General features: G+C 39.9%; 1 protein-coding gene across 3 annotated transcripts in view; it reads left to right on the top strand.

The window, feature by feature from the left end:
• MARCHF8 (membrane associated ring-CH-type finger 8) overlaps positions 1 to 19,827 on the top strand; it is a 109,688-nt gene that overhangs the window by 76,301 nt on the left and 13,560 nt on the right. The gene's annotated exons all lie outside the window — the stretch shown is intronic.

Here is a 19,827-nt window from a genome sequence, read left to right as displayed (position 1 = left end):
AGGTATGAGGCTATTGTGCTAGGTTATGTGTTTGTCAAGGGAGAAGTGGCTAATGGGAGAAAAACCCATTTCTTCTGGTAGAAATCATTTACTTTCATATTAAAGAAATCTGAGTCTCCTGAAAGCCTGTCACCTTAATTAGGAATTCACTTTCAGTGGTAGTGACAAACAGTGTAGCTGTCTGATAGCATAATTACGGATATCTATGTCTCCAGTGATATCTTGGAGATAGGTGTCCCAAAGCTGATGTAGTTGCTCAGATGTTTCTAGAGACCAAGGCATTTTGTTTCTTCTATGACATACCTTCTTTAGCATGTTGTCATTTTCTTACTTAGCCCCTTATAGTCTCAGATAGGAACTGGATTTCCAGGTAGGAAAGTCCTGTGGGCTTGACAGGAGAAGAGTGGCAGAGAATAAGGGAAGGCAAGAACTTTCACAGAAGCTGCCTGACTTCTTTTTGCCTCATACTGGTGTACATTAAATCTGAAGACCACCTCCAACTGGATGGGTCTGAGAGAAAAAGAAAACTGAAAAAGCAAACTCTGAGAAAGTGATGAGTGTTGGCCATCCAATAGCCTGGAATAGGCACTGGAGAAACCTGCCAGAAAGCATATCATATACTAGAACTGCGCAGGAATCTTTTAGTGTCTTACTGTAGCTAGCTCACTCAACAGTACTGCTTACTTCAATCCTGGGCCATTCAGATGTGCCCACACTGGCTCCTTAAAGAGATAGAGCTCCCAGTCTATTAGCCAGTGTCATACATATTCTGATAGAGAGATTCAACTAATATAACAGAACCTGCCCTGCTGCTTTGGAATTCCTAAATAATCAGAAATATTAGTCATATTATATGCCATTTTAACTTACGAAGTACTGGGAGACACCCAGTAGGGTTCAGCATTGTGGTTCTGAGCTTTACGTTCAAGACCTACCACCATTTGAGCTATCTCCTTGTCACCCACAGGTACTTTCAAAGACTAATGAAGGTTTGCTACCTGTTGGATCAGAAAGCCAAACATTGGCACACACCTTTTACTAGAAGGGAAAGGCTTTTATTGCATTCCACAGCTCAATAGAGATAATAACAATGCTAGAATCTACCTCCCTGTCCCTTTGTTTACAAAGAGGGGCTTGAAACAAATGGGAAGTGGGTTTCAGGACTAATTGCCTCCTAAAATAAAAAGAACCAGTAACAGTTCTTATATTATTCTGAGAAACTGGGGTGGGGATGGTGGGAAGAGAATTTCTGCTTCTTGTTTCTTCCTGGTAGTTACATTATAAATTTTTAGCCTTACCATTTTACCAGTGTCAGGTAGCCCTGTTTCTGTAGAACTACAGTTTCACCGTCAGCCTACTTACTTATGACAGGGATTGTGTAGTAGGATGTGAGGAATTTATAGTACTGGAGAAATTTTTTTAGGACATTGAACAGAATTGAGGTGTCCCATTTGATAAGTGGGAAAATAAGTCCTAGAATACTAGGAATTAATACTATTATAGTTTTTACAAGAAACAGTATTTGGCTTCTCAAAGAAACATGATTTGGCTTCTCAAAAAGTACAAAAAAGTAGGAAATTATTATAAAACTACAAGGCAAAAGACTACTAAAACTAGAAGTAGGGATTTTTTTATTATTTGTCTTGAAAGAGCAATTTTAAATCTGTTAGTAGCTCACAAAAATATTTGGTAAAGTTTAACTTAGGCTATAGTTAATATTTTTTTTCAATTTATTTTTTCAATTTATTTTTTAGTGAGTCACAGTGAGGGTACAGTTACAGATTCACATCTTTTCGTGCTTGTTTTTCCCTCATGCAATGTTTGAGAGCCTATCCCTCCACCAGTGTCCATTCTTCACCACCAATGAAGCCAGTATTCCTCCCACCCCCCCATCCGATCCCCCCCACCTCACCCTATCTCTGTGGCAGGGCATTCCAGTTTGTTCTCTCTCCTTTTGGGTGTTGTGGTTTGCAACAGGGGCATTGAGTGACCATCGTGTTCAGTCTCTAGTCTATTTTCAGCACGCATCTCCCTCCCTGCACAGCATCTCCAATCACATTTTACTTGGTATTCCCTTCTCTATCTGGGATGACTTTCCACCAACATGTGAGGCCTGCTTCCAAGTTATGGAGCCAACCTCCTGGCATTATATACTACTATTCTTGGGTATTAGTCTCCTACTCTGTTGTTCTATATTCCACAGATGAGTGCAATCTTTTGGTGTCTGTCACTTTCTTTCTAGCTCATTTCACTTAGCATGATACTTTCCATGTTGATCCACTTATATGCAAAGTTCATGACTTCATCCTTTCTAACAGCTGCATAGTATTCCATTGTATAGATGTATCAAAGTTTCTTTAACCAGTCATCTGTTCTCGGGCACTCGGGTTTTTTCCCAGATTCTGGCTATTGTAAACAGTGCCGTGATGAACATATAAGTACAGATGTCATTTCGACTATACTTTTTTGTTTCTCCAGGATGTATTCCCAGAAGTGGTAATCCTGGATCAAATGGGAGCTCAATTTCTAATTGAGAAGCGTCCATATTGTTTTCCAAAGGGGCTGGACCAGTCAGCATTCCCACCAGCAGTGTAGAAGGGTCCCTTTCTCTCCACATCCTCTCCAACAGCGGTTGCTTTTGCTCTTTTGGATGTGTGCCATTCTCTGTGGTGTGAGGTGCTATCTCATGGTAGTTTTGATCTGCATCTCCCTGATGATTAGTGATGCAGAGCATTTGTTCACGTACCTTTTAGGCTGTAGTTAATATTGGAATGTTCAGGAATATTTGATAGTAAGGTCAGTAAGGTCTCAGAGAATCCTGTGGTAGAAGACCAGTTTGACTGGAGTATGATGGATCCATGGCTAGATTTCCTTTATGTTTTACTTATGAATAGTGGGTAGCCAAGAGTACCTGGTAGGACCCAATCCAATTTGGGTGAAGTTGATTTTCTGAGTAGCATTCTCTTTATCCAAATTTGAGTTCCAAATTTGAGTTCAGGGTGGCATTCTCTTTTTCCAAATTTCCCACATATCAAGGAAGGGTACATCCATGGGAAAAAGTAAATTGCTAGAAACAAATAGCTTTTCAAATAGCTGTTAAGATTTCCCCTTAAGGATGGTATAGACTTAATAGAATAAAGATCTTAACACATTGCTTATTTAGTAAACTGTACATAAATTCAGAATTAGGTAGTGTAACATTTTATTTTTATTTTTTTATTTTTTTTAATTTAAATAAAAATTTTTATTTTATTAAATCACCCTGTGGAAGATTACAATGCTTTCAGGCTTAGGTCTCAGTTATACAATGCTGAAACAACCATCCCTTCACCAGTGCCCATATACCACCACCAAAAAAAAAAAAAACCCACACAGTACACCTCCCATCCCGCCCCCCCACCCCCTACCTTGTAACTGATAAGTTTCACTTCACACTCTGTTTACTTTGGTTACATTCAATATTTCAACACAAACCTCATCACTATTGTTGTTAGGAGTACCCCACTAGACTCAGACCTACTGTGAAGACATAAGCTACTGCGGCCGCGCGGTTTTGAATTTCTGTACTTTAACACGAAGTCCAGGGAGATTTTTTCCAGATATTGGATCATTGCAGGCTTGAAAACCCAATCTGTGGTCATCTTAATATGGCGGACACCGCGCCCTTCATCCCCGGAGAGAAAGAGGCAAGAGAGAGAAATACCTTTCCCCTCCTGGGCGGGCACGGGGCCGAGGCTTAGTTCTCAGGCTGGAGACATTCTGTGAGGAGTTGCCCATACCGAAAGAGGTTTTGCTGGGTCTGGATTCATGCTTGTGCAGCTGCGGAGAGGCCGCACACGCGTGTGGCCCCCGGGATCACATCTTGGCGGTGGGAGGTAGTGTAACATTTTAAAAGGTCTGAATTAAAGCCACTTCTAGAAGCCACACTTACCCTAAGCAAGGCAGTTGCAAATTTTTTTCCTAAGCCAGAGTAGTATCATTGTATCATTCCGTTGCTCATCTATTTGCTCGAGCAGGCACCAGTAACGTCTCCATTGTGAGACGCTACAGGTAGCTTGCCAGGCTCTGCCGTGTGGGTGAGATACTCTCGGTAGTTTGCCAGGCTCTCTGAGAGGGGCGGAAGAATCGAACCTGGGTCGGCCGCATGCAAGGCAAACGCCCTACCTGCTGCGCTATTGCTCCATCCCAAACCAGGGTAGTATCTTTAATATTTTAGCTAGGATATGATTTATTTTTTACTATTTTATTGGAGATATGCAATTTCCATTGAATTTGTAAGGATTCTGATGTTTCCTGATTATTTTAGTAACAAAGAAACCTCTGAATCACTGTAGAGAATAGGTCAGTCTGCACCTAGACATGTTATTCTTTAATCTCCTTTATTTTTTATTTTTAAAATTTTTTTATTTCTTGGTTTTGGATTTCTGTATTTTAGTAACTAAGTCCAGGGAAATTTCTTCCAGATATTGGATCATTGCAAGCTTGTAACTCTCATCTGTGGTCCTCATAATATGGCGGTCGCCCCGCCCTTCACCCCCGGCAAGGAAAAAGGCGAGAGAGAAATACCTTTCCCCTCCTGGGCAGGCATGAGGCTTCGGCTTAGTTCTCAGTCTGGAGACATTCTGCAAGGAGCTGCCCATACCAAAAGTAGTTTAGCTGGCCTTTGGAGTCATGCTTGTGCAGCTGCGGAGAGGCTGCACACCTGTGACCCCCAGGATCACATCTCAGTGGCGAGCCTTTAATCTCCTTTAATAACATTTCACTTCAAGCTGTTTTTATGGATTGCCACCTGGCTAGATAGTGGAAAACACCAAGAAATACCTATAGTCTTTTATATCCAGAGGCATGACAATTAACTTCATTTGTTCATTGTATTCAGGGTTGTAGCTGCGAGCTTGTATTTCTTTGATGGTGAGTGGGAATCCTGCCTTAGGGTTATTTATAAGACCTGTCAGTCGCTATATGATGGGACTAAGGAAGTAGTTCTGATTTCATCGAAGGGTGACATCTCTGCTTTGATTTATATGAGTGCTTTGATATATATAGTTAAATATTTATTCATCGGTCACAAACAAAAGGACTAGACTTTTTCTATCCTTATTGCTTATCCGTCTCATTTTGGAAGTCATATATTGGGAGTTCAGTGAGTAAGTTGGATCAATATAAAATACTCATTCATGTGCTCTTAATGTGCATTAGGTTTAAAATAGGAGATGTTGGCACCAAAGTGAAAAGCTGAGTTTTGTGGCTGAGTTTAGTTTATGGATAAGCTTTTTTGACTGCCTTTTCAGCCAGTTTTTTACTTTCAGTGTGACTTGATCTTCTATCCAGGTCAGTGAGTCATAGCTACTTCTGTTATATCCAAATGACATCCAGCAAGGTGAAATTTCCTTGATACGGAATTAGCAAGTCTCTCTTTCCATGCAGCTTCATGAGTATGTATAATCATGAAAGTATGAAAGTTTATATAGATAATAACTTTACTGTTTTCCAAATGTGAGGCTTTTGTGAGAGCTATGAGCTCAGTGTTTTGATCTGATATATCTATGGGAGAGCTTTAGCTTCTAGGGTTTCTGGAGAGTTATTTTGGTATATTTGACTTTTGGGGGGTTTTGGTCCATAAAGCTTCCTCCTGTGAACATAGTCAGCAAGGCTGGTAAACTAGTTAAGTCTTTGTTAGTCATTTGGATAAGTTCATGAATAGGCTCTTCTACTGAGTTGAAGGTTAAAGTAGTGGAATTTAAAGTAGACACTGCATTTAATTTTACATTTGAATTGTCCAGTGAGTTAGACTGATGATTGCTCTATTCCAAAGGGAATTAATGCTTTCCCCTTTTATTCAAAGGATACACAATGTGGTCTGTCTGTCTATCTATCTATCTATCTATCTATCTATCTATCTATCTATCTATCTATCTATCTATCTATCTATATCTATCTATCTATTGATCGATCGATCTATCTATCTTATCTATCTATCTACAATATATAATTCTCTTGTTCTGCTAGGCACCTGTCTGAAAAAAAAATTATTTGGTTTAAAGTGTCTCCCCACTCAAACTAGATGCCCTATTAAGTATGAGAGGGAGTCACCATTGCTTCCTGCTCTTAAAGTGAGAGACCCAGTGCTTCACAAAGAGGAGTAACAGCAGGAGCTGTGAAAGGATTCAAGTATAAAGTGATCATTCAGGCTGACTTCATTAAGCATGATGCCATCTAGTTCTATCCATGTTGCTGCAAATTGTGCATGATTTTGTTATTTCTTAGAGCCACATAATATTTCACTGTGTACATATACTACAACTTCTTGATCCATTCATCTATAGGTGGACATTTGGGTCATTTCCATATCTTGGCTATTTTACTAAGTGCAGCAATGAACAAGAATGTGCATATATCCTTTCAGATTACAGAATGATCTCTCGCATAAGATAAACAGTGAGGCAGCAACAGTATTCCAAAGGGGACATAATGGAGGGACTGACACAATTGAGTTGGAGGGTGGGTGAGAGGGAAGATGGTTGAGAGACAGTAAAGGGAGACGGGTACACTGGTGAAGGGTGTGGCGTCAGAATTACATCCACAAGAAACCATTATGTATAAGATTATTAACAAAAAATATGCTTAAGGGCACTTGCTTTGCATACAGTCAAGCCAGGTTGATCCCTGTCACCCCATAAGGTTCCCCAAAACTCTGCCAGGAGTTATCCCTGAGTGTAGAGCCAAAAGTAAGCACTGAGCACTGCCAGTGTGGCCCCAAAACAAAATGTGATAATTCACAACTTAAAAAGTTTGATACTCTAGTAAAACCAGTTTCTGGAGAGGCTTCTCTTGCTAAATAGAAATCTTATTAGAGGTAGCCACACCATATGTACAATATGTAAAAAATAGTTTAGTTTACAGTGACTGGAGTAAATAAAATTCTATTTTGTTCTTTTGTTTTTGTTATAGTCATCAGGGATATTCAACACCAGTACTACCTATTACAGTCAAATAGACACAAAACATAGACAAAAAACAGTAAAAATAAGCAAGCTCATTAATATATAATTAAAAAAATTTATTGATTCACCATGAGATAGTTATAAACTTTCATGTCTGGGTTACAATCACACAATGATCAAACACCCATCCCTCCACCACCAATATCCCGGGTATACCGCCCCCCCCCCCACTTTTTCACCCTTTTCCTGCCTCCATGGCAGACAATATTCCCCATACTCTCTTTCTACTTTTGGGCATTATGGCTTGCAACACAGACACTGAGAGGTCATCATGTTTTGAAACACTGGTTAAGAACCAGCATGTGACCTAGTTTCTCAAGTGTCAGGACAAAGAAGAGACAAAAAAAGAAAAATTTCAGAGTTCTTCTATCAGACTGGAAACCAGAGACAAAGTTTGTCTAGTTTGTCTATAACCTTTGTAGTTACAACTCTTTGTAATACCTTTATTTCACTAGGACTCTAAGGATATACTAACTTGGACTCTAGGATTCCAATCCAGGACTTAGTCTAGTGTTTCAGACTGGGGGATACCATCCCACCCCATTCAGCAGACGGGCCAGTGAAATGATTTGGAGTGCAGTAGTGGTCTTAGGCACCTTTGTAGATTTCCAGGAGAATTCTGAGCAATTTTTTTTTCTTTTTGGGTCACACCCAGTGATGCACAAGGATTACTCCTGGCTCATGCACTCAGGAATTACCCCTGGTGGTTTTCGGGTGACCATATGGGATGCTGGGAATTGAACCCGGGTCGGCCGCGTGCAAGGCAGACACCCTACCCTCTGTGCTATCACTCCAGCCCCGCATTTTTTTTTTTATGAAAAGGGTGGCAGGCCAAAAAGTTTGGGAACCTCTGATATAGAGCTTCACTTCTTAAACAAGGGGTTACAACCCCAACACTTAAGAAACTAAAGTCTAGGGCAGAGTTTCCTAAATTTTTACACTCCTTATTCCCTTTTGCCAGAAGAATTTAAAGTGATCCCAGGTATATAATAAACATGTTTAATTTGTTAAATAAGTATAAAAATAAAATCATATGACTTGTAATAACATAAAAAATTACTTTAAAGCAAAATTTTAAGGTATGCAACCTCAAGTGGGACTTAAAAAGTGGGGGCCTATAAGAACATTTTGTGTATGTCCTCCCTTTAGGCCTGGGGAGTAGGCATTCTGAGTTGCTCTTTGAAAGCTTTGAGGTTAAATGGAGTAGGGTTACTAGCTATGTGGCTTTGAGGAAGCCACATAACTAGTAAACACATAGCTAGGAAATACTTTGTTTAGATATAACGTCCCATTGAGTAAAATTCAGGTAAGAGTGCAGTTTCAGGGTCGTGGGACTTAAGAATAATATTTATGAGGAACTGTGGGATACTTGAGTAGATAGTAAAGACTGTCAAACCTTATTGAATATAGGGGCTGGAGCAATAGCACAGTGGGTAGGGCGTTTGCCTTGTACCCGGCCAACCCAGTTTCGATTCCCAGCATCCCATATGGTCCCCTGAGCACCACCAGGGGTAATTCCTAAGTGCAGAGTCAGGAGAAACCCCTGTGCATCGCCGGGTGTGGCCCAACAACCAAAAAAAAAAAAAAAAGGAAAAATACCTTATTGAATATAGTAATTTAGGTTTATATAGACTTTTATGGTAGTTATTATTATTATCAAAGACAGACTGTATGATTGGATTGAACTCTGAACTCTTGACTGTTCATGGGGTGACTGTTCCTTTCTTGGTGTTCAGAATTTATTTCCAGTGTTGCACAGGGGACCATGCAGTGCCAGGGATAAAACCTTGTATTTATGCATACAAAATCTGCACTCTACCTCTTTGAGTTATCTCCACAATCCCTGAACTCTGACTTAAATAGGACAATAACTAAGGCATTCCCTCCCTTACTTTTCTCTTTCTTCCTTCATGCTCACATTTTTGAGTGTTCCTTGTGCCAGGTGGTAAACTAGATACTAGCATAAAAAGATAAGAAAGAAACATGATCACAATAACAATCCTGTAGGCATGATAGGCATTTTCCTAAAAAGTGTTTGTAGCTCTGTACTAAAACTCACAGAATCAGGGAAATGTGAAAACCTTATGTCATTCTACCAAGAACAGAACCAAGATTTTGAACTCTCAATTTTAAAACAGGAAATCTTTCATGCTGTACTGGGCCCAGGTAAAAATCTCAGGAGTAATCTGTGCTCTTACAACTTCCCAGTGAACCCATTAATATGAAATTTTGTTGTAGTATGTGTCTGTTTCTAAGAGAACCAGTATAATATAGTTATTCGGGCTTTTGCCAAATAAATGGGGAAGAAAGAAGGCAAATCTGTGAAAGATAACTTGAGAATGAAGTTCCTTATTGCACTAATTATAAAACGAATATATTAAGCTACTTTTAGACCCTGACAGGTAAACTTATCTTTAGTGTAAGACATACTTAAGCAGATACTTCATTGAAGACACATGGAAAGGTCAGATCACTGGTATGTTTTATGCTGTTTGAAATCCTTGTTGTCTTTGTCAAATGTTTTCTGCCAACTCAGCCTTCAGCTGGGTTCAGCATTAGCTTATACTCAAGTTAATCAGTTACCTATAGTCTGCTTGCTTCTACAGTTTACTCTTTACCCCTTACATATGAGGTAAAGGATGAGAACAGGTGAAATGATCTCATAGTGTTCTATCTAGATTTTGTTCGAAAGTGATCCATTGTTTTAGTATTTTTGTTTCCTCTGGGGTTTCATTTTGTTTTACTTTAAAAAGATTTATTGAACCACCATGAGTTACAAAGTTACCAAGTCATTCATAATTAAGTTTCCAGTCAATGTTCCAAAACCAATTCCTTCACCAGTGTCCACTTCCCTCACCACTGTCCTCAGTTACTCTCCTACCCTCCAGCCTGCCTTTATAGTAGGTAGTTGATACCTCCATTCAGCATTCTATTCTCCAGAGTGACTGCTTCCCTTCACCAATGTCATATTGTATCTTTCCCTGACTACTGCCTTTAGTGATTTATTTAAAGAAATATATTTAGAGTGCTAGAGCGATATTTTAGCAGATAGGGCATTTGCCTTGCATATGGCTGACCCTGAATCGATCCCTGGCATCCTTTATGGTTCCCTGAGCACCACCAGGAGTAATTCCTGAATACAGAGCGAGGAGTAACCCCTGAGCATAAGAAATATACTTAGATAAATGTGAGGGGAGACAAAGACCAACACACACACACACACACACACACACACACACACACTGATACACAGAGATACATGCTTAAGAGAGAACATGTGGGGCTGGAGTGACAGTACAGCAGCAGATAGGGCATTTGCCTTGCAGATGCCTGACCTGGTTTTGGTCCCCAACATTCCATATGGTCTCCCGAGCACTGTCACAAGTAATTACTGAGTAAAGAGCCAGGAGTCACCCCTTGCATTGCCAGGTGTGACCTTCCCCCCAACAAAAAAGTGAGAGAGAGATGAAAGAGAGGGAGAGAGAAAGAGAGAAAGAAAGAGAGAAAGAATGAGAAAATGGGCTTCTCCAAAACAGGAAAAGCCTAGCTTTTCATTCGTAAATGGTGGATTGTAACTCCTTTTGGGGTTGACATAAAACTGAACGTGGAAATCATGCAAATTTGACAATAATAAATGTTTCTGAATGCACAAAAGCAGCAGATTATTTTTAAATCAACCATGTAATGAGTCTGAAGTGTTTTCAGTGCTGTTCACCCCTTTTGTATGTATTAGGCAATGAGAAGCCCTGCTTTAAAAAAGATTGGAATTGGGGGCCGGAGCGATAGCACAGCAGGTAGGGCGTTTGCCTTGCACGCGGCCGACCCGGGTTCGATTCCTGGCATCCCATATGGTCCCCCAAGCACCGCCAGGAGTAATTCCTGAGTGCAAAGCCAGGAGTAACCCCTGAGCATCGCTGGATGTGACCCAAAAAGCAAAAAAAAAAAAAAAAAAAAGAAATGTAAGACAAAGGAAAACCCAGTCTGAAGCCTGACTTTAAAAAAAAAAACAAAAAAAAACAAAAAAAAAAGATTGGAATTGTCTAGATAGCTTGAACTGATCTCACTGTCCTAATAAGTTGGCTTTTTTTCCATCTAGCCACTACAGATTGGCCTAAATTTGGGGGTTAGACTTTGTGAAATATTTCGTTTAGATCTTGATAAGCAGGAAGGGCACACAGAAATGAAATTCATATACTCTGCAGGAACCATTTTACTCACCATGGGCGTGAAACCTGGCCCAAGCATGGAGTTGCCTATTATGGTATGGTGGATACCCATAAGGCTTGAAGCACAAATGCCCTCATTCCCTGCAGCCAAGCAGGCTCTAGATGCTGATGGTGGTTTCCTTGTAGAATATTTAAGAGGTCTTCTTGGTTTTATTCAGATACAATGATAATTATATACCTCAGGTTAATTAGATCTTCCTAGATAAAAGTCAAATTGATCATGTTTAATGGGCTGATAAAGTGACAAGTTCTTTCATGTGGCAAGCAAACCTCATTGAATTTGGATATTAACTCCTAGATCTTTTGACTGTTTAGTAAATGATCTTACCATTAGATTGGAATGAGATACAGCAGAATGTCTCAGGTCAGTAAATACAGTCTAATAAGGCCACATACATTTTTGCGGTGGTCTTGACAAAGATATCTTCTCTGTGTCTCTGCTACATAGTTGACGAGTGAGTTACTAAAAGCTTGTAGAGTAAGGCAAAATGTGCTTTTCTTAATTTATGTGAAGTGTAGAAAACAACTATCTTAAAGCAAGACCCCCATTTTTCTGTGGCAGGAACTAGTGAATTGAAGGGGCATGGAGTGATGACAGCCTGCTTCATTGAAGACACTACATAGCCTCACTTTGAGTTTTGAGGATGCACTATGGACAGTGTTTTGGGATTTTACTCCCCATTTACAAAGTTTGACCATACTATTTATATGTATTTTTCTTTCTGGCTGGTTATTGTTTTTGGCCCAACTTTTAGTTTTTATATTTTGGTTGTGAGTCTCCTGAAATGTGGGGAGCAATAGTAAAAATGTTACATAATCATATGAAGACATTATTATTTGACTTTTCCAGTTATCCTCTTACAGGTGCATATTGGTATTTCTAGAAGCTAGGTGGCATGCAAGATATTATCTCCTCTCTGACACTAATGGCACAGGTGTGGGTAGTCTTGTGTCTAAACATTTCCAATATATAAATCATTGATGTAACTCACATGACTATGAACTATTTGGGATCCTCAGTAAAAAGTGTAAAGGAATCCTGAGACCAGTGAGTTTGAGAATTTTTGTTTTCATTTATGATTAATGGAGCAATAGTGCTATGGGTAGAGCATTGGCCTTGCATGCAGCTGACCCGGGTTCAATTCCTCCGTCCCTCTTGGAGAGCCCAGCAAGCTGCCGAGAATATCTCGCCCGCATGGCAGAGCCTGGCAAGCTACCCGTGACGTATTTGATATGCCAAAAACAGTAACAACAAGTCTCACAATGGATACGTTACTGGTGCCCGCTCGAGCAAATCAATGAGCAACAGGATGACAGTGACAGTGACAATTATGATTAATAGACATAATTGCTCCTTTAATATTATTAATAAACAAGTGTACTTGTCTGTTCAGTAAGCATTTGTGTGTACCAGGTTCTTGCTAGATAAACAGGAACCACTTCTAAGGTAACTTTCTATTCCAGAGATATTATTTTACATACCTTTGTCAGTACTATGAAAGAAATGAAGAGGGTAGAAGGACAATAAATAATAGGTATAACCCCCCAAGCTCCATTATTTTTAGTTTCGGGCCACATCTAGCAGTACTCAAGATTTACTTCTGTTTCTGAGCTCAGGACTCACTCCTAGTGGGGCTCAAAGGCTATACTCAGTTTCTGGGGGTCGAACCTAGGTCGGCTGTTTGTAAGGCAGGTGCTATTATTATCTATCCCCTAAAAAAATGTTTGAGGACAAAACTGAGAGCTAACCACTCACTCCTTCTGGAGTGAGTCATAGGAGCAGGAAAGTGTGGAGTATTGGATGATTACCAACATATGAAATAACAGAAATGGGGGCCAGGCTTGGGCCTTCAGGTTTAGGGGGAGGATTCTTGCATGCTTTAGGTGACTCACTTTATGTATTACCATCTAACTCACTTGACATTAAAGGAGAAACCTTCATACTAGTTAACTTCCTGGTCATCTTTCCTGCCTCATATTCCCATTGGTCACATTCTTCCAAGTTTGTAGGTTGACTGCCCAGATGACTACCCTAGTAAATAGATTTTTTGTCCCAAGTGTGGACGCTGGTAACCTCTGTTGGAATGAGGGCATTTCCTAGGAGAGACCTACAGTTTATATTGCAGGTTGATAGTTGGTAGACCATAGAGAAGCTTTACCTTTTGGTGGTAGAGCTATTCTTTAAATAGTTCTATGACACCTCTGTAATTTCTTTTTGATCCTTGTACAACTGTGGATTGTTGACTCAATTTTTAAATGATTAAACTCTTGCTCAGGGAAGTGGTATGATCAGAGGAGTGGCCTCAGAATACAAAACAAGGACTTTGGAGTCCAAAGTCATTGCTTTTTGCCTCTACTCTAGAATTTTCTCCAGAGAGAATACTTTCTTGGTTGTTAGAAAAGGTAAATATAAACAGTTGAATATAATAACTAAGGGTCCCTTTGAGTGGTAAATAATTGTGAAGCAGTCTTTTCACTATTACTTTAGGTGATTTTTGATCTCTACATAGTCACTCTTTAGTTCTGGGAGATATGAAATCATATTTGCTTAAGACTCATAATCTTTTATTTTTCTTTTTGGGTCATACCCAGCAATGCTCAGGGGTTACTTCTGGCTCATGCACTCAGGAATTACTCCTGGTGGTGCTCAGGGGACCATATGGGATGCTGGGAATCGAACCTGGGTCGGCCGCATGCAAGGCAAATGCCCTACTCACTGTGCTATTGCTCCAGCCTCAAGACTCATTATCTTCTATGTAAATTTTCATAAAAACAAATTGTATTTGCAATCTCCTTACCTTATAATATGAAGACATGCTTTGGAAGGTTGAGAACTACTGCCTTGTCTCTATAATATATGCTTTACATTGTGCTGGGGACATAGTACGATTCACATTATTCTCACTTTCTCTTGGAAGCCCAAGAAAAGAATTTGTTAACATTTCCTGCCAGGCTATGCTGAGAGTCATTTATACTGGAAATCATCTTAGAATAGAATAGGCTGTATTATACATATACTGCTATGAATATATTGCATATATTATCTACTTTCATGATCATTTAATCAATTGCCATTGTGAAAGCTTATTCTTGATACAGCTCTTATCAAGTGAGAGTCAATACATACTTATCAGTATGGCCAAAAAACTGGCCTCTCTTCTTTAATTTTAGCTCATTTTGGAGTTGAATACAACTAGATGTTTATTTATAGAAACCAGAAACACTCATCCAAAGTTATTTTCACAGAGAAGCTTATGTGCTAAGCAGAAAGTTTGCTGAAATGCAATCTCAGTCTGTACATTGTCTAAACACCAAGTGAGATTTTATTTGGCTTTATTATATGAAGTCAGATCTGCTGTGCTGGCAGTCAGGAACAGATTGCTGTCTCTTGGTTCTGGATTGGGAAGGCTGTATATTTAGTAACCTCCTGAGCAGGAAGGGAATATATATGGTGGTCCAGTAAGCAGAATTTCTAAATGACCCTCCAAGGATGTTCCACCGTAAGGCCCAGAACCTGTGGCTGTACTGAGTTAGTGCAGGTAAGCTGTTGTTGCTGACAACCAAAGATTGAGAAGCAGGAGGTGACAGACAAAATGTTCCAGCTCAATAAAATATCAGAAATCCAACTTCAAAAGAGCTCATAGAGTCTTCATTCTCAGCAATGAAAAGAAATTATTAAATGATGCCTTTTCAGCAGGCCTGATTGTTGGGGGAAAATTCCAAACAATAATAGTGAGTTCTCTATTGAAATATTGAATGTATTCAAAGTATAGAGAGAATAAAGTGAAGATCATTAGCTACTTAGGTGGAGGGTGGGTGGGAGGGGCGTATATTGGGGTTCTTGGTGGTGGAACATGTGCACTGGTGAAGGGATGGGGGCTTAATCATTATATGACTGAGACTTAAACCTGAAAGCTTTGTATTTTTTTCACGGTGATTCAATAAAATAAAAATTTAAAAAAATGTTCCAGCTCAAGCAAGGTGTTATTGGAAGTGAAGTGAAGTTGAGTTGCAAGCTCCCAGGCAGCAATGAAGAGGTCCTGAGCGGGATACTTGCAGGGCAGAGAGTGCCCTCCCTTCTTCATACTTCTCTTTCTTTTTTTTAAGGTAATAAGGTTTTTTAAAAAAAATTATTGAATTACTGTGAGATAGTTACAAGCTTTTATGTTTAGGTTACAATCACACAATGACCAAACACCCATCCCTCCACCAGTGCACATTCCCCACCACCAATATCCCCGGTATACTCCCCTTTTCCCACCCTCCCCCTGCCTCCATGGCAGACAATATTCCCCATACTCTCTCTCTACTTTTGGGCATTATGGGTTGTAGCACAGACACTGAGAGGTCATCATGTTTGGTTCATTATCTACTTTTGGCACACATCTCCCAACCTGACTGATTCCTCCAGCCATCATTTTCTTTGTGATGAAAGAAAATGATGTCTTTCTTTCCTACTCTATTCCATCTGCCTTCTCCCCTCCGCTCATGAAGCAGGCTTCCAGCTATGGGGCAATCCTCCTGGCCCTTGTATCTACTGTCCTTGGGTGTCAGCCTCATGTGATGTTATTATGTACTCCACAAATGAGTGCAGTCCTTCTATGTCTGTCTCTCTCTTTATGACTCATTTCATTTAGCATGATACTCTCCATGTTTTTTCCATTTATAAGCAAATTTCATAACTTTATCTCTTCCCAACAGCTGCATAGTATTCCATTGTGTAGATGTGCCAAAGTTTCTTTAACCAGTCATCTGTTCTAAGGCACTTGGGTTGTTTCCATATTTTGGTTATTGTGAACAGTGCTGCAAAGAACATATAGGTACAGATGTCATTTTGACCGTGCTTTTTTGCATCCTTGGGATATATTACCAGAAGTGATTTTGTAGGGTCATATGGAAGCTCAATTTCTAGTTTTTTGAAGGATTGTCCATATTGTTTTCCAGAAAGGCTGGACCAGTCAGCATTCCCACCAACAGTGAAAGAGCGTCCCTTTTTCCCCACATCCACACCAGCACTGGTTCCTTTTGTTCTTTTGAATGTGTGCCATTCTCTGGTGTGGATGATTGTTCTTTTGTTATTAACAATTATCTCGTTGTTCTTTTGATTTGTATCTCCCTGATAACTAGTGATGTGGAGCATTTTTTCCATGTGCCTTTTTACCATTTGTATTTCTTTTTTGAGGAAACTTCTGTTCATTTCTTCACCCCATTTTTTGATGGGGTTGGAGGTCTTTTTCTTGTACAATTCTGCTGGTGTCTTGTATATCCTGGATATTAATCCTTTATCAGATGGGTATTGGGTAAATATTCTTTCCCATTCTGTGGGCTCTTTCTGTATTTTGGTCACTGTTTCTTTTGAAGTTCAGAAGCTTCTTAGTTTGATGTAGTCCCATTTGTTTATGTTTGCTTCCACTTGCAGGGTCAGTGCTGTTTCATCCTTAAAGATGCTTTTAGCTTCAATGCCATGGAGAGTTCTGCCTACATTTTCCACTATGTACTTTATAGATTCATGTCTGATATTGAGGTCTTTAATCCACTTTGATCTGACTTTTGTGCCTGGCATTAGACAGAGGTCCTTCATACTTTTCTAACTAAGGAGGGGAACCAGCTCCCTACCCACTAAGTCTTTTCATTAAGCTTAGGTGGGACCAGTCTCTTTGATCATTAAGGAGAAGCTTTCTTATATTTCGGGGTTATTGCCATGTTCAGGCAGACAGATTGTTAAGACGGCAGTCACCTGGCTATTAGGCCCAGCCTATTCCCTTCTCCGGGCACCCCCGTGAAACGCCACCTACTTCTCTTTTTTCTCTGTTTCCTATTTCAGTGTCACTTCCATCTTGTGTCAGCTGTGAATGGAATAACAACAGATACCTTTCTCTGGGTGGCAGCTAAGACTTCAGAGATTGGAAGCAAGAGAAGGGTTGAAGATGGGGAGAAGGATACGGGACTGCAAGCAGTTTCACTGACAGTCAGCTAGGAGATTGGGTTTTCCATCTAAGGCTGCCGACAACCTGAATGAGGGGATTTGTATTCTTTCCCAGACCTTCCAGAAAAGAGGACACTGAATAGTCATCTATCATGCTATGTATCAGATGACAGATTTGTATAGTACTAAGCAGTAGGTCTGTGTTGTTACATAGTAGTGGGAATCTAACACAGGGAGCAAGTGCTGCACTTGGGGTACAGCTGAGAGAAACCATTCTTTCTTGGGAGTGTGGGAGCCGTCTACTTCTGGATGCTCTGCTTAAATGCAACATGTGCTCTTCATTTAACCATCTTTACCCCTTTCTTTTTCTTGTTTTGGTACTTTGTATTTTTATAGAAATAATTTTGTAGAGTGTGATGTCTTCCAAATTATTTTGATTATGACTTATTTCACTTTACTATAGTTTGTAGTACTGAGGACCTCTCAAAGGTGGGGTCTACATCACACAGATCTTCATGATCTGCTTGCTGGATATCCAGGCTGATTCCACATCTTAGCTATTATACTGAGTGCTGGGGCTGGAGTGATAGTTCAGTAGGTAGGGCATTTGCCTTGCACGGGGCTGACCCAGGTTCAATCCCTAGCATCCCAGCATTCCATATGGTCCTCCAAGCACCACCAGGAGTAATTCCTGAGTGCAGAGCTAGGAGTGAACCCTGAGTATCGCTGGGTGTGACCCAAAAAGCGATAGATAGATAGATAGATAGATAGATAGATAGATAGATAGATAGATAGATAGATAGACAGACAGAGTGCTCTATGGTGAATAATGGTATGGGTATAATGGTATGGGGGTTTCGTGTGTCCTACCACTGAATTATATACTAGCCCCTTAATTATGAGCTTTTATAATAGCGTTTACATTGAAACTCAGTTCACTCACAAAGACTTAATTCTTATATCTGATACTACCCTGCCCCTCCTCCCCGTACCCCTCCTCCCCCACTGGCCTACCCTCTTGATAGGCACCTTTCTAAGTTTGGTTGTTAAAGTTTGGGTCTTTTGATTTTATTGTTGTTGACTCTGTGGTTTGGATATTTGGCTCTATATTTCCTTAACACCATGGATGTACTTGACTCCCCTGACCTGGCCCCTGTTGCTTCTCATTTGTCTCTTCTCCCTCTCCCCTCCACTCATTCTTTCCTTCTCAGTTCTATATTCTGGGGCAAAGGTTGATCAGGGCATCCCCCATTTAAAATATTTCATTACCTCATCAAGTTATTGTAAATGCCACATGTAAGTAATACCATCCTATGTTTATTTTTCTTCTTCTGGCTTACTTCACTTAACATGATGTCTTCCAGTTCCATCCATGTTTCTGTGAGTTGCATGATTTCACCATTCCTTACAGCTTTGTAATATTCCATTGTGTGTGTGTATACACACAGACATACTACGTCTTCATTATCTACTTATCTGTCATTGGACATCCAGGTTGATTCCAAATATTAGCTATTGTATTGAGTGTTGTGGTGAATAATGGTATTGTTATACATATGTTCTTTTGAATAAATGTTTTTCTGTCTTGGGGATAGATACCCAAAAGGCAGAATTGTTGGGCCATATGGCAGTTCTGGTTTACGGAGTGTCCTCCATACTATTTTCCATAGGTGTTGAACCACACAACATTCCCACTGGCAGTGCATGAGGGTTTCTTTTTCACCACATCCCCATCAACAAAGACTGTTCCCAGTATTTTTGATATGTGTCATTCTCATTGGTGTGAGGTGATATCTCATTGTTGTCTTGATTTGGATTTCCCAAATAAGTGATGATGAGCATTTTCTCATGTTTAAAAATGTATGTCATGAGCCACTGATCAGTTTATTGATTTTCCCAGTGTTGGGAAATCCTGTGTTGTGCTGCCAGAGTTGACCTTACTCCTTATAATGACATGTTATCTAAGAAAAAGAATTCATTTTGCGCCAGAGAGACACCTGGATTTGCTCTCTGGCACTGCATATTTTTCCCTGAGCCCAGGCAGGAATGACCCTTAAGTGCAGAATCAGAAGTAAGTCTTGAGCCCTGCTGGATGTTTTTACCCCTCATAGTTCCCCCAAAACAAGAGAATTCATTTTGTAAATTGCCTATTAATGATAAATATGGTGTCATGGTTGGACATGGTCTCCATGAAAATTTTTCTCTTGCCCAGCTTCCCTTCCGTGTTTCATAAGGAAATACTCTGAGGAATCAAAAGTACTTATTGCTCTACTGGTAACATGTGTAGAGCACATAGCATGATTCCCTTCTGTTTGCTTCCTCCATTTACTGATTACTGGACATGATGAGATTTCCCTTCTTCAGTGACTTTAATGGTCTTATTTTCTATTGAAACTACTGGCTTAATCAATCCAGTATTGAGTCAACCAGTCAGATGCTTCCATAAGCATGTAATTCAAAACTCTTTGTGTGAGGGTGGATTCCCACAAGATGAATTACTGGGACAAAGTCATGTGCATTTCTTATTCTGTGGAATTTTTGAAATTGCCATCTTATAGAGGTTTGATGTAGCAAGAACAGTTTGCTTGCTACATCAGTAAGCTTATTTTCTCCTAATTTTTGCCAGCTCAAGATTTTTGTGGTCAGTGATAATATATTTTCTGTAACTTTA

Source organism: Sorex araneus, chromosome 11 (genome assembly GCF_027595985.1).
Source record: "Sorex araneus isolate mSorAra2 chromosome 11, mSorAra2.pri, whole genome shotgun sequence".
In the NCBI taxonomy this organism is placed as follows: Eukaryota; Metazoa; Chordata; class Mammalia; order Eulipotyphla; family Soricidae; genus Sorex; species Sorex araneus.
This window is presented reverse-complemented; position numbering and strand designations above follow the sequence as displayed.